Below are 12,231 nucleotides of genomic sequence, written 5' to 3'. Positions count from 1 at the left end.
GAGTCTGGTTTGTGTAAAATTGCTGTTATTTCTTCCTTAAATGTTGGATAGAATTGAACAGTGAAGCCATTTGGATTTGGGATTTTAATTGTTAAATCATTTTTCTTCTTTTTATCTTTTCTTTCTGGACAGGATCTTGCTTCATCACCCAGGCTGGAGTGCTGTGGCACAATCACAGCTCACTGTAGCTTCAACCTCTTGGGTTCCCTCCTGAGAGCGATCCTCCCACCTTAATCTCCAGAGTAGCTGGGACTACAGGTACGTCCCACCACACCTGGATACTTTTTGAATTTTTTGTAGAGTCAGGGTCTTGCTAGGTTGCTTAGGCTGGTCTCGAACTCCTGGCTTCAAGTGATTCTCCTGCCTTGGCCTCCTAAAGTGCCAAGATTACAGGTATGAGCCAGCATACCCGGCCTGCGTCCTGCACATATTGATACACTGTGTTTTCATTATCATTTAGATTGAAATGTTTTGTAATATCTTTTGTGATTTCTTTTTCGATTCAAGGTTATTTTGAAGAGTGATGCTTAATTTCAGAATATTTGAAGATCTTGGCCAGGCGCGGTGGCTCAAGCCTGTAATCCCAGCACTTTGGGAGGCCGAGACGGGCGGATCACTAGGTCAGGAGATCGAGACCATCCTGGCTAACACGGTGAAACCCCGTCTCTACTAAAAAATACAAAAAACTAGCCGGGCGAGGTGGCGGGTGCCTGTAGTCCCAGCTACTCAGGAGGCTGAGACAGGAGAATGGCCCGAACCCGGGAGGCGGAGCTTGCAGTGAGCTGAGATCCGGCCACTGCACTCCAGCCTGGGCGACAGAGCGAGACTCCGTCTCAAAAAAAAAAAAAAAAAAAAAAAAGAATATTTGAAGATCTTAAAAACATTTTACTTAATGACATAACCTGGGCTGGGCATGGTGGCTCACACCTGTAATCCCAGCATGTTGGGAGGTAAAGGTGGGCAGATCACTTGAGGCCAGGAGTTCAAGACCAGCCTGGCCAACATGATGAAACCCTGTCTCTACTAGAAATACAAAAATTAGCAGGGCATGGTGGCACACACCTGTAATCCCAGGTACTCAGAAGGCTGAGGCATGAGAATCTTTTGAACCCAGGAGGTGGAGGTTGCAGTGAGCTGAGATAGCGCCACTGTACTCCAGCCTGGGTGACAAAGCAAGGCTCTGTCTCAAAAAAAAAAAAAAAGAAAAACCATAACCTGAATTAATTTGATCCTTTGCCATTTTTTGAGGCTTGTTTTATGGACTAGCATATAGCCCATCTCATTGTATATTCCATGAGCCTTCAAAAGAATGTGTACTCTGCAATTTTTGAGTATAATATTCTGTAGTCAATTAAGTCAAACTAATTGGTAATGCTATCAAATTTTCTATGACCTCACTTTTTTCCCCAACTTATTCTAACAATTACTAATAGGGGCTATTAAAATCTCCATATGTTTGTGGATTCATTTATTTCTTTTTAGTCTGTTAATTTTTGCTTTACATATTTTAAAGCTCTCTTATTAAGTATATACAGATTTAGGATTTTTATGTCTTAACTAATTAAATGTTTTAGTATTAAGAAATATTCTTTATCTCTAGAATACTCTTTGCTTGAAAGGTATCTTCTCTGGGCCAGGCGTGGTGGCTCACACCTGTAATCCCACCACTTTGGGAGGCCAAGGTAGGCAGATCAGGAGGTCAGGAGATTGAGACCAGCCTGGCCAACATGGTGAAACCCCATCTCTACTAAAAATACAAAAATTAGCTGAGTGCGGTGGCAGGGGCCTGTAATCCCAGCTACTCTGGAGGCTGAGGCAGTAGAATTGCTTGAACCCGGGAGGCAGAGGTTGTAGTGAGCCGAGATCACACCACTGCACTTCAGCCTGGGTGACAGAGCAAGACTTGTGTCAAAAAAAGAAAGAAAGAGAGACAGAGAGAGAAAGGAAGAAAGAAAGAAAAGAGAAAGAAAGAAAGAGAAAGAAAGAAAGATAGATGCTTTATCTGATATTAATATAGCCACAAACAAGTCAAACATTGCTTTTTTTTTTTTTTTTTTTGAGAGGGAGTCTTGCTGTGTCATCCAGGCTGGAGTGCAATGGTGCAATCTTGTCTTGCTACAACCACCGCCTCCTAGGTTCAAGTGATCCTCCTGCCTCAGCCTCCCAGGTAGCTGAGATTATAATGTGTACCACCACACCTGTCTAATTTTTGTATTTTTAATAGAGACAGAGTTTCACCAAGTTGGCCAGGCTGGTCTCAGACTCCTAGCCTCAAGTGACCTGTGCGCCTTGGCCTCCCAAAGTGCTTGGATTACAGGCATGAGCCACTGCGCACAACCCAAATTCTGTTTTCTTAAGTTTAGTGTTTGTACAATATATAATTTTTTACTATTTTATTTTCAACTTGGTTGTGTCTTTATATTTCTAATGTGTTTCTTGTAAACAAAGTAACCTGAGACTTTCGTTCTCTATTTTCTAATTGGAGGGGCTAGTCTATTAGCAAATTTTTTTTTTTTTTTTTTTTTTTTGAGACAGGCTCTCACTCTTGTCACCCTGGCTGGAGTGCAGTGCCACCATCATGCCTCACTGAAACCTTGACCTCCTGGGCTCAAGCAGTCCTTCCACCTCAGCCTCCTGAGTAGCTGGGACTGTAAGTGTGCACCATCATGCCTGGTTAATCTTCAAACTTTTTCTGTAGAGGTGGGATCCCACTTCATTGCCCAGGCTTGTCTCATTTGTATTTAATATGATTTTTTGTATTTTTAGGTTTACTTTTAACATCTTAAAAAACCCATAATATTTTTTTCTACTTGTTCCATCTGTTGTTTGTTTCTCTGTGATATAGCTTAGGTCTGTGTCCCTGCCCAAATCTCATGTCAAATTGTAATCTCCAGTGTTGGAGGTGGGGCCTGGTGGGAGGTGACTGGATTGTGGGAGTGGATTCCCCTTTGGTGCTGTCCTCATGATAATGAGTTAGTTCTCGTGAGATCTGGTTATTTAAAAGTGTGTGGCACCGGCCAGGCGCGGTGGCTCACCCCTGTAATCCCAGCACTTTGGGAGGCTGAGGTGGGTGGATCTCCTGAGGTCAGGAGTTCAAGACCAGCCTGGCCAACCTAGTAAAACCCCATCTCTACTAAAAATACAAACATTAGCTGGGTGTGGTGGTGGATGCCTGTAATCCCAGCTACTTGGGAGGCTGAGGCAAGAGAATCGCTTGAGCCCAGGAGGTGGAGGTTGCAGTGGGCCAAGACTGCACCACTGCACTCCAGCCTGGGTGACAAAGCAAGACTCTGTCTCAAAAAAAAAAAAGTGTGTGGCACCCGCCCCTCTGTCCTGCCCCTCTGTCCGTGGTCCTGCTCCTGCCATGTAAGATGCCTGCTCGCTTTGCCTTCCGCCATGAGTAAAAGTGTCCTGAGGCCTCCCCAGAATCAGATGCCGCCATGCCTCCTGTACAGTCTGCAGAACTATGAGCCAATTAAACCTCTTTTCTTTATAAATGACCCAGTCTCAGGTATTTCTTTATAGTAATGCAAGAATGGACTAATATACTCTATTTCTCTTTTCCTGCCCTCTTTTCAATAAATTGAGTATTTATTTTTTTTTGAGACGGATTCTTGCTCTGTCGCCCAGGCTGGAGTGCAGTGGCGCAATCTCGGCTCACTGCAAACTCCGCCTCCCAGGTTCACGCCATTCTCCTGCCTCAGCCTCCTGAGTTGCTGGGACCACAGGCACCCGCCGCCGCACCTGGCTAATTTTTTTTTTTTTTTTTTTTTTTTTGTATTTTTAGTAGAGACGGGGTTTCACTGTGGTCTCGATCTCCTGACCTTCTGATCTGCCTGCCTTGAACTCCCAAAGTGCTGGGATTACAGGCGTGAGCCACTGCACCCAGCCAAATTGAGTATTTTTAAATATACCATTGACTTTTTAGCTAAACATCTTTTATTTTTAGTAGTTTTTGTTAATATTACAAATATCTTTTTTTGTTGTTTTTTTTTTTGAGATGGAATCTCACTGTGTCGCCCAGGCTGGAGTGCAGTGGCATGGTCTTGGCTCACTGCAACCTCTACCTCCTGGGTTTAAGCGATTCTCCTGCCTCAGCCTCCCAAGTAGCTGGGATTACAGGTACCTGCCACTATGCCCTGCTAATTTTTTGTATTTTTAGTAGAGATGGGGTTTCACCATGTTGGCCAGGCTGGTCTCAAACTCCTGACCTCGTGATCCACCTGCCTTACCCTCCCGAAGTGCTGGGATTACAGGCCTGAGCCACCATGCCTGGCTGAGATTACAAATATCTTTAACAGTCTACCTTCAAATTATTCTCTTTTGTGGTTCTAACACTAATTCTATTTACCCACTTCCAATTCTTTTTACCCATTTCCAATTCTTTGAGCTCTTGTTGTCCTGTATTTTACTTCTAAATGTTACATACTTTGAAATATATTGTTATTGTATTGGCAGCCAATTGTTTTTTTTAAATGTGTAGATAAGCCGGGAGCATTGATCATACCTGTAATCCCAGCTACTTAGGAGGTTGAGGTGGGAAGATTGCTTGAGGTCAGGAGTTTGAGACCAGCCTGGGAAACACAGTGAGACCCTCTCTCTAAAAAATAGAAAAATAAAAAAAATTAACCAAGGATGGTGGCATGTGCTTGTGGTTTTAGCTACTTGGGAGACTGAGGCAGGAGAATTGCTTGAGCTCAGGAGTCAAGCCTGTGGTGAGCTATGATCATGCCACTGCACTCCAACCTGGGAAACAGAGTGAGATCATGTAACTAAAAAGAAAAAAAAAAAAAAGAAAGTATAGCTCTCTTTTCTATTTAGACTCATATTTATGCTCTCTGGGTCTCTTATTTTTTCCTACAGATCTGTGCTTCCATTGACATTATTTCTGTTAATCATTTCTGGTGGAGTGGGTTTCCTGGAAATGAATTCTCCTTTTTCCTGAAAATATCCTTATTTACCTTTAGGTTGAAATATAAATAGATGTGGCCAGGCGCAGCGGTGGCTCACACTCGTAATCTCAGCACTTTGGGAGGCTGAGGTGGGCAGATCATAAGGTCAGGAGATAGAGACCATCCTGGCTAACACGGTGAAACCCCGTCTCTACTAAAAATACAAAAAATTAGCCAGGCATGATGGCATGCGCCTGTAGTTCCAGCTACTCGCGAGGCTGAGAATTGCTTGAACCCGGGAGTTGGAGGTTGCAGTGAGCTGAGATCATGCCATTGTACTCCAGCCTGGGCGACAGAGTAAGACTCCACCTCAAAAAAAAAAAAAAAAAAGAAAAAGAAATATAAATAGACATCTAGGCTGACAGGTTTTGCTTGTTTTTTTCCATTTGTTTAAGAAAGTTTTTCTATTTTTGGGGGGTGGTGTGGGGTGTACTAGTCTGTTCTCATGCTGCTAATAAGACATACCTGAGACTGGGTAATTTATAAAGAAAAAGAGGTTTAATGGACTCACAGTTCCGCATAGCTGGAGAGGCCTTGCAATCATGGTGGAAGGCAAAGGAGGAGCAAGGCACCTCCTACATGGTAGCAAGCAAGAGAGAAGTGCAGGGGAACTCCCTTTAGAAAGCCATCAGGTCTTAGAGGTGTTCAGCTGCTTCACGATGAAACTGAACATCTCCTTCCCAGTCACTGGCTGCCAGAAACTCATTAAGGTAGATGATGAATGCAAATTTCGTACTTTTTATGAGAAGCTTATGGCCACAGAAGTTGCTGCTGATGCTCTGGGTGAAGAATGGAAAGGTTATGTGGTCCGAATCAGTGGTGGGAACAACAAACAAGGTTTCCCCATGATGCAGCGTGTCTTGACCCATGGCTGTGTCCGCCTGTTACTGAGTAAGGGGCATTCCTGTTACAGACCAAGGAGAACTGTAGAAAGAAAGAGAAAATCAGTTCGTGGTTGCATAGTGGATGCCAATCTGAGCGTTCTCAACTTGGTTATTGTTAAAAAAAAAAAAAAAAAAAAGGAAAAAAGGAAAGAAGGATATTCCTGGACTGACTGGATACTACGGTGCCTTGTCGCCTGGGGCCCAAAAGAGCTAGCAGAATCCGCAAACTTTCCAGTCTCTCTGAAAAAGATGATGTCCACCAGTATGTTGTAATGAAGGTAAGAAACCTAGGACCAAAGCACCCAAGATTCATCGTCTTGTTACTCCACATTTCCTGTGGCACAAAGGGCAGCATATTGCTCTGAAGATGCCGCATACTAAGAAAAATAAGGAAGAGGCTGCAGAATATGCTAAACTTTTGGGCAAGAGAATGAAAGAGGCTAAAGAGAAGTTCCAGGAACAAATTGTGAAGAGACACAGACTTTCCTCTCTGCGAGCTTCTACTTCTAAGTCTGAATCCAGTCAGAAATAAGATTTTTTGAGTAACAAATAAATAAGATCAGACTCAAAAAAAAAAAAAAAAAGAAAAAAAGAAAGCCATCAGATCTCGTGAGACTTTATCACAAGAACAGCATGGGAAAGACCCACCCCCATGATTCAATTACCTCCCACCAGGGCCCTCCCACAACATGTAGGAATTATGGGAGCTACAATTCAAGATGAGATTGGGGTGGGGACACAGCCAAACCATATGAGGGGGTGGGGAACCTTTTCTATTGTCTTCTGTCCTCTACTGTTTCTGATGAGAAATCAGCCATCATTCGTAATTTTTTCTTTGGCTACTTTTAATACTTTATTTTTATCTTTTATTTTTAACACTTTGACTATGATGTATCTGAGGTTGGTTTTCTTTGTATTTATTCTGCTTGGAGTTCACTGAGCTGAGGCAATCTGTGACTTGATTTCTTTTATTAGTTTTAGCAAATTCTTGTCTACAATCTCTCCAAAGATTTCTTCTGTCTCACTCTATCTTTCTTTTCCTTACGGAACTTCAATTACAAATACGTTAAACCATTTGCTATCATCCTAAGGTTCTTAGATGCTCTGTTTTATCCCCCCAACATTTTTCTATTTGTGTTTTAGTTGGATTACACTCACGTGCTGTATAATGACAGTTTAGCCAAGACCACTGTCATATATTTAGCCAACAGACCACATATATGATGTTGGCCCCGTAAGATTGTAATAAAGCTGAAAAATTCCTATCAGCTAGTGATGTTGTAGCCATCATAAAGTTGTAGTGCAACACATTTCTCATGTGTTTGTAGTGATGCTGGTGTAAACAAACCTGTGCTGCCAGTTGTATAAAAGTATACCACACACAATAATGTATAGTATATAATACTTGATAATGATAAAAAATGACTATGTTACTGGTTTATGTATTTACTATAACATACTTTTATCATTATTTTAGAGTGTACTTCACATGTATATATAACATTACATTATATATATGTATAAAGTTAACTGTAAAACAACCTCAAGCAGAAACATAAATAACAAATTTTAAAAAAAGAAAAAAGCAGCTGGGCATGGTGGCTCATACCTGTAATCCCAGCACTTTAGGAGGATGAGGCGGGTGGATCACCTGAGGTCAGGAGTTTGAGACCAGCCTGGCCAACATGGCGAAACCCCATCTCTACTAAAAATACAAAAAATTAGCAGGCATGGTGGTGCACACCTGTAGACCCAGCTACTCAGGAGGTTGAGGCAGAATAGCTTGACTCTGGGAGGCAAAGGTTGCAATGAGCTGAGATCGTGCCATTGCACTCCAGCCTGAGCGACAGAGCGAGACTCAGTCTCAAAAAAAAAAAAAAAAAAAAAAGGAAAAACTCTAAAGAATAAACAGAAAGAAAATATTTTGTATAGCTATACAATGTATGCTTGAAGTTAAGTCTTATTAAAAGAGTCAAAAAGCTAAAAGATGAAAAAGTTTGTAAAGTTAAAAAGTTACAGTAGGCTGAGGTTAATTTATTATTGAAGAAAGAAAAATTTTAAAAATTAATTTAGTGGCTGGGTGCAGTGGGTCACACCTGTAATCCCAGCACTTTGGGAGGCCGAGGTGCGTGGATCACCTGGGGTTGGGAGTTCCAGATCAGCCTGACCAACATGGAGAAGCCCCATCTCTACTAAAAATACAAAATTAGCTGGGCATGGTGGCATATGCCTATAATCCCAGCTACTTGGGAGTCTGAGGTAGGAGAATCGCTTGAACCCAGGAAGTGGAGGTTGCAGTGAGCCGAGATCGTACCATTGCACTCCAGTCTGGGCAACAAGAGCGAAACTCCATCTCAAGAATAAATAGATAAATAAATAAATAAATAAATAAAATTTTAAAAATAAATAAAATAAAATAAAATAAAATAAATTTAGAGTAGCGTAAGTGTCCACTGTTTATAAAGTCCGCAGTAGTATGCAGTAATGTCCGAGGCCTCCACATTCACTCACCACTCACTTGCTCGCTCACTTAGAGCGACTTCCAGTCCTGTAAGCTCCATTTATGGTAAGTGCCCTCTATGGGTGTACCGTATTTTATCTTTTATGGTGTATTTTTATTGTAACTTTCCTATGTTTAGATTTGTTTAGATACATAACTATTTACCATTTACAATTGCCTGCTGTATTCGGTACAGTCACACGCTGTGCAGCTTTGTAGTCTAGGAGCAGTAGGCTATTCCAAGCAACCTAGGTGTGTAGTAGGCTGTGTGGTATGTGTGAATATACTCTGTGATGTTCACACCATGACAAAATTGCCTAATGATGCATTTCTCAGAATGTATTCCCGTTGTTAAGCAATGCATGACCTATTCTTACTGATCTGCTTTTAAGTTTACTGTTCATTTCCTCTGCTGTGTCCAGTCTATTGTACATCAAATTACTTCTTCATTTCTGATTTTTTTTTTTTGAGATGGAGTATCGCTCTGTCGCCCAGGCTGGAGTGCAGTGGCGTGATCTCGGCTCACTGCAAGCTCCACCTCCTGGGTTCACGCCATTCTCCTGCCTCAGCCTCCCAAGTAGCTGGGACTACAGGCGCCCGCCACCACGCCTGGCTAATTTTTTGTATTTTTAGTAGAGACGGGGTTTCACCGTGTTAGCCAGGATAGTCTCAATCTCCTGACCTCGTGATCTGCCCACATTGGCCTCCCAAAGTGCTGGGATTACAGGTGTGAGCCACCACACCGGGCCTCTGATTTTTTTTTTTTTTTTTTTTTTGAGACGGAATTTCGCTCTTGTTGCCCAGGCTGGAGTGCGGTGGCATGATCTTGGCTCACCGCAACCTCCGCCTCCTGGGTTCAAGTGATTTTCCTGCCTCAGCCTCCCAAGTAGCTGGGATTACAGGCACCTGCCACCAGGCCCGGCTAATTTTTTTTATTTTTAGTAGAGATGGGGTTTCACTATGTTGGGCAGGCTGGTCTTGAGCTCCTGACCTCAGGTGATCTGCCTGCCTCAGCCTCCCAAAGTGTTGGGATTACAGGTGTGAGCCACCGCTCCTGGCCTGATATGTTTTTTATTTCTAGTATTTTCATTCTTTTTTTTTGAGATGGAGTCTCACTCTGTTGCCTAGGATGGAGTGCAGTTGTGCAGTCTCTCAGCTCACCACAAGCTCCACCTCCTGGGTTCCCGCCATTCTCCTGCCTCAGCCTGCCGAGTAGCTGGGACTACAGGCACCTGCCACTATGCCTGGCTAATTTTTTGTATTTTTAGTAGAGACAGGGTTTCACCGTGTTAGCCAGGATGGTCCTGATCTCCTGACCTTGCGATCCACCCGCCTCGGCCTCCCAAAGTGCTGGGATTACAGGCGTGAGCCACCGCGCCCGGCCTAGTATTTTCATTCTTCAAGTGTCTGCTCTTTGTTAAAATTTCTCGTTTGTTCATAGAAGATGTTTCCCTTTTTCACCAGGTCCTTTGTCATATTTGTTAATGTTATTTTAAAGCCCATTTATAATTGCAAAATCTGGGCCTACTTGGGGCCAGCTTTTATTGATGATTTCCTCTCTTGATAATAGATCATATTTTCTTGTTTCTTTAGGTGCTTTGTAGTTTTAAATTTATGCTGCACATTTCATAAAATGGAAAGTAGAGGTTAAAGTAATATTTACTCCCAATAAAGGACACATCCTACAGGAAGCGGAATAAGTATAATAGTATAATCTGAAGTTAAAGTGAGCCTGGGGTGTTTTTTTTGTGTTGCTTTTTTTTTTTTTTTTGCAGTTTTAGTTACATTCTGATCACCATGGGCTTCAGATGTTTTGACAGCAGGATCAAGATGTTCTCCTCAGCAAAGCTTAGGATGTGACACCTGCAAGGGCACAGAGATCCCTTTATGCTTGTTATCTAGCCACCGGTTTTACAAATCATGGCAACCCGTCTCGTTGGTGTTGGGGTGTTACTGCTTCTAGGCCCTCTCAGTGGACAGAGCTAGGGAATGTATGTATGTATTTGTGTCCATATGAATATACACTCGTACATGTATCCATACATTTACATTTACCTATTTTTATATCTATCTCTCTATATTGGAAAACATAGGCCGGGCGCAGTGGCTCACGCCTGTAATCCCAGCACTTTGGGAGGCCGAGACGGGTGGATCACAAGGTCAGGAGATCGAGACCATCCTGGCTAACACGGTGAAACCCCGTCTCTAGTAAAATACAAAAAAAAAAAAATTAGCCGGGCGTGGTGGCGGGTGCCTGTAGTCCCAGCTACTCGGGAGGCTGAGACAGGAGAATGGCGGGAACCCAGGAGGCGGAGCTTGCAGTGAGCTGAGATCCGGCCACTGCACTTCAGCCTGGGCGACAGAGCGAGACTCCGTCTCAAAAAATAAATAAATAAATAAATTGGAAAACATAACTTTAATATTTCTAATTCCAATTAAACAGTCCAGGGTTTATTCTAATTTTCTTCCTCTCCCCTTTCCTAACTCTCTTCTCCAAGAACGATGGTTTTTATTATCCTTCGTGTTAATTTTTTATTTGATCATTCCCTGTCTACATAACCAACAGTTGTTGCTACCCCCACTTCTGCATAGACAGTCTCGCCACTCTACTTGGGCTCTGACACACCATCCTGGGCTGCCTCCTTGCTGGGATGCCTTGCTCATCCCATTTCCTCTCTTAACTTGTCACCCCGGGTTGCTTAGGTGTGGCCCTGCTCTCCCTGCTCAGGCTCCAGTACCTGACTCCAGGCTACCCTTCTATGGGAACATCTTTATCACTCTGCTTAGACTCCAACGTCTTGTGCCAGACCATCCCATAGCATGGGCATCCTCCTCTCCTGCATGGGCCCCGACATCCCATGCCAGTCCACCCTCACACACATGCCCCATCACCCTGCGTTCACTCAGACCCTTCACACCATGCTGCCCTTGTGTGGGACACCTTCCTCATATTCTAGATCCTCCAACAGCCTGTGCCGGTCCAATCCCCGCTGTGCATGCCCTCCTTGCCATGCTTGGGCTCCAGCTCCTGTGGCTGGCCCATCCCTCCCTTCTTCTCCCATCCCTCTATGGATGCTTTCCCAACCTTTCAGGCTTAGACTTGCCATTTGGGGTCACCATGATTCAGGGACATCCTTCTAATTCTGCATGGGCTTCAGTACTCAATATTAAGATTCTTCTCCTGTGGGGATACTCTCTTCACCCAACATGAATTTCAAAACCAGTCCCATGCCTGGTTATATATATGAGACAATATTATAGTGTTAGAGATGAAAGGCAATAATTATATCATTAGATTAGATCCAGTTGAGATGGGTTGAGAACAGTTATTCACAAAATAATTAACTCCTCTGGAGTGCCTACTATGTGCCAGGACCTGTGCTGACCATTGAGGTTACCATAACCTCTTAGCTGCTACATGCTAATTTGTTAGGGTTAGTTGCAAGTCTGGCTTAATCATCCTATCCGTCCCCTAGCCATGACACTAAGATGTAAGGGAAGTCACCTAGTTCCATATTTCTAGTATAATTATCACCCCCGGCCGGGCACAGTGGCTAACGCCTATAATCCCAGCACTTTGGAAGGCCGAGGCAGGCAGATCACAAGGTTGGGAGTTTCAGACTAGCTTGGCCAACATAGTGAGACCCCATCTCTACTAAAAATAAAAAAGTTAGCTGGGTGTGGTGGTGCACACCTATAATCCCAGCTACTCGGGAGGCTGAGGCAGGAGAATTGCTTGAACCCAGGAGGCAGAGGTTGCAGTGAGCCAAGATTGTGCCACTGCACTCCAGCCTGGGCAACAGAGTGAGACTTTGTCTCAAAATAATAATAATAATTATCACCCCCAACCTCAAGCCATAATTCTGCCTGCCTCACCATCTTGAGCCTCCCCAGA

General features: G+C 43.4%; 1 pseudogene; it reads left to right on the top strand.

The window, feature by feature from the left end:
* The first annotated feature begins 4,002 nt into the window (after nucleotides 1-4,002).
* Nucleotides 4,003-7,636, top strand: LOC139356861 (small ribosomal subunit protein eS6-like; annotated as a pseudogene).
* The last annotated feature ends 4,595 nt before the right edge of the window (nucleotides 7,637-12,231 follow it).

This window comes from Macaca nemestrina, chromosome 10, assembly GCF_043159975.1.
Source record: "Macaca nemestrina isolate mMacNem1 chromosome 10, mMacNem.hap1, whole genome shotgun sequence".
Lineage (NCBI taxonomy): Eukaryota > Metazoa > Chordata > Mammalia > Primates > Cercopithecidae > Macaca > Macaca nemestrina.
Note: the sequence above shows the minus strand (reverse complement) of the source record. Positions and strands in the feature narration are given on the sequence as shown.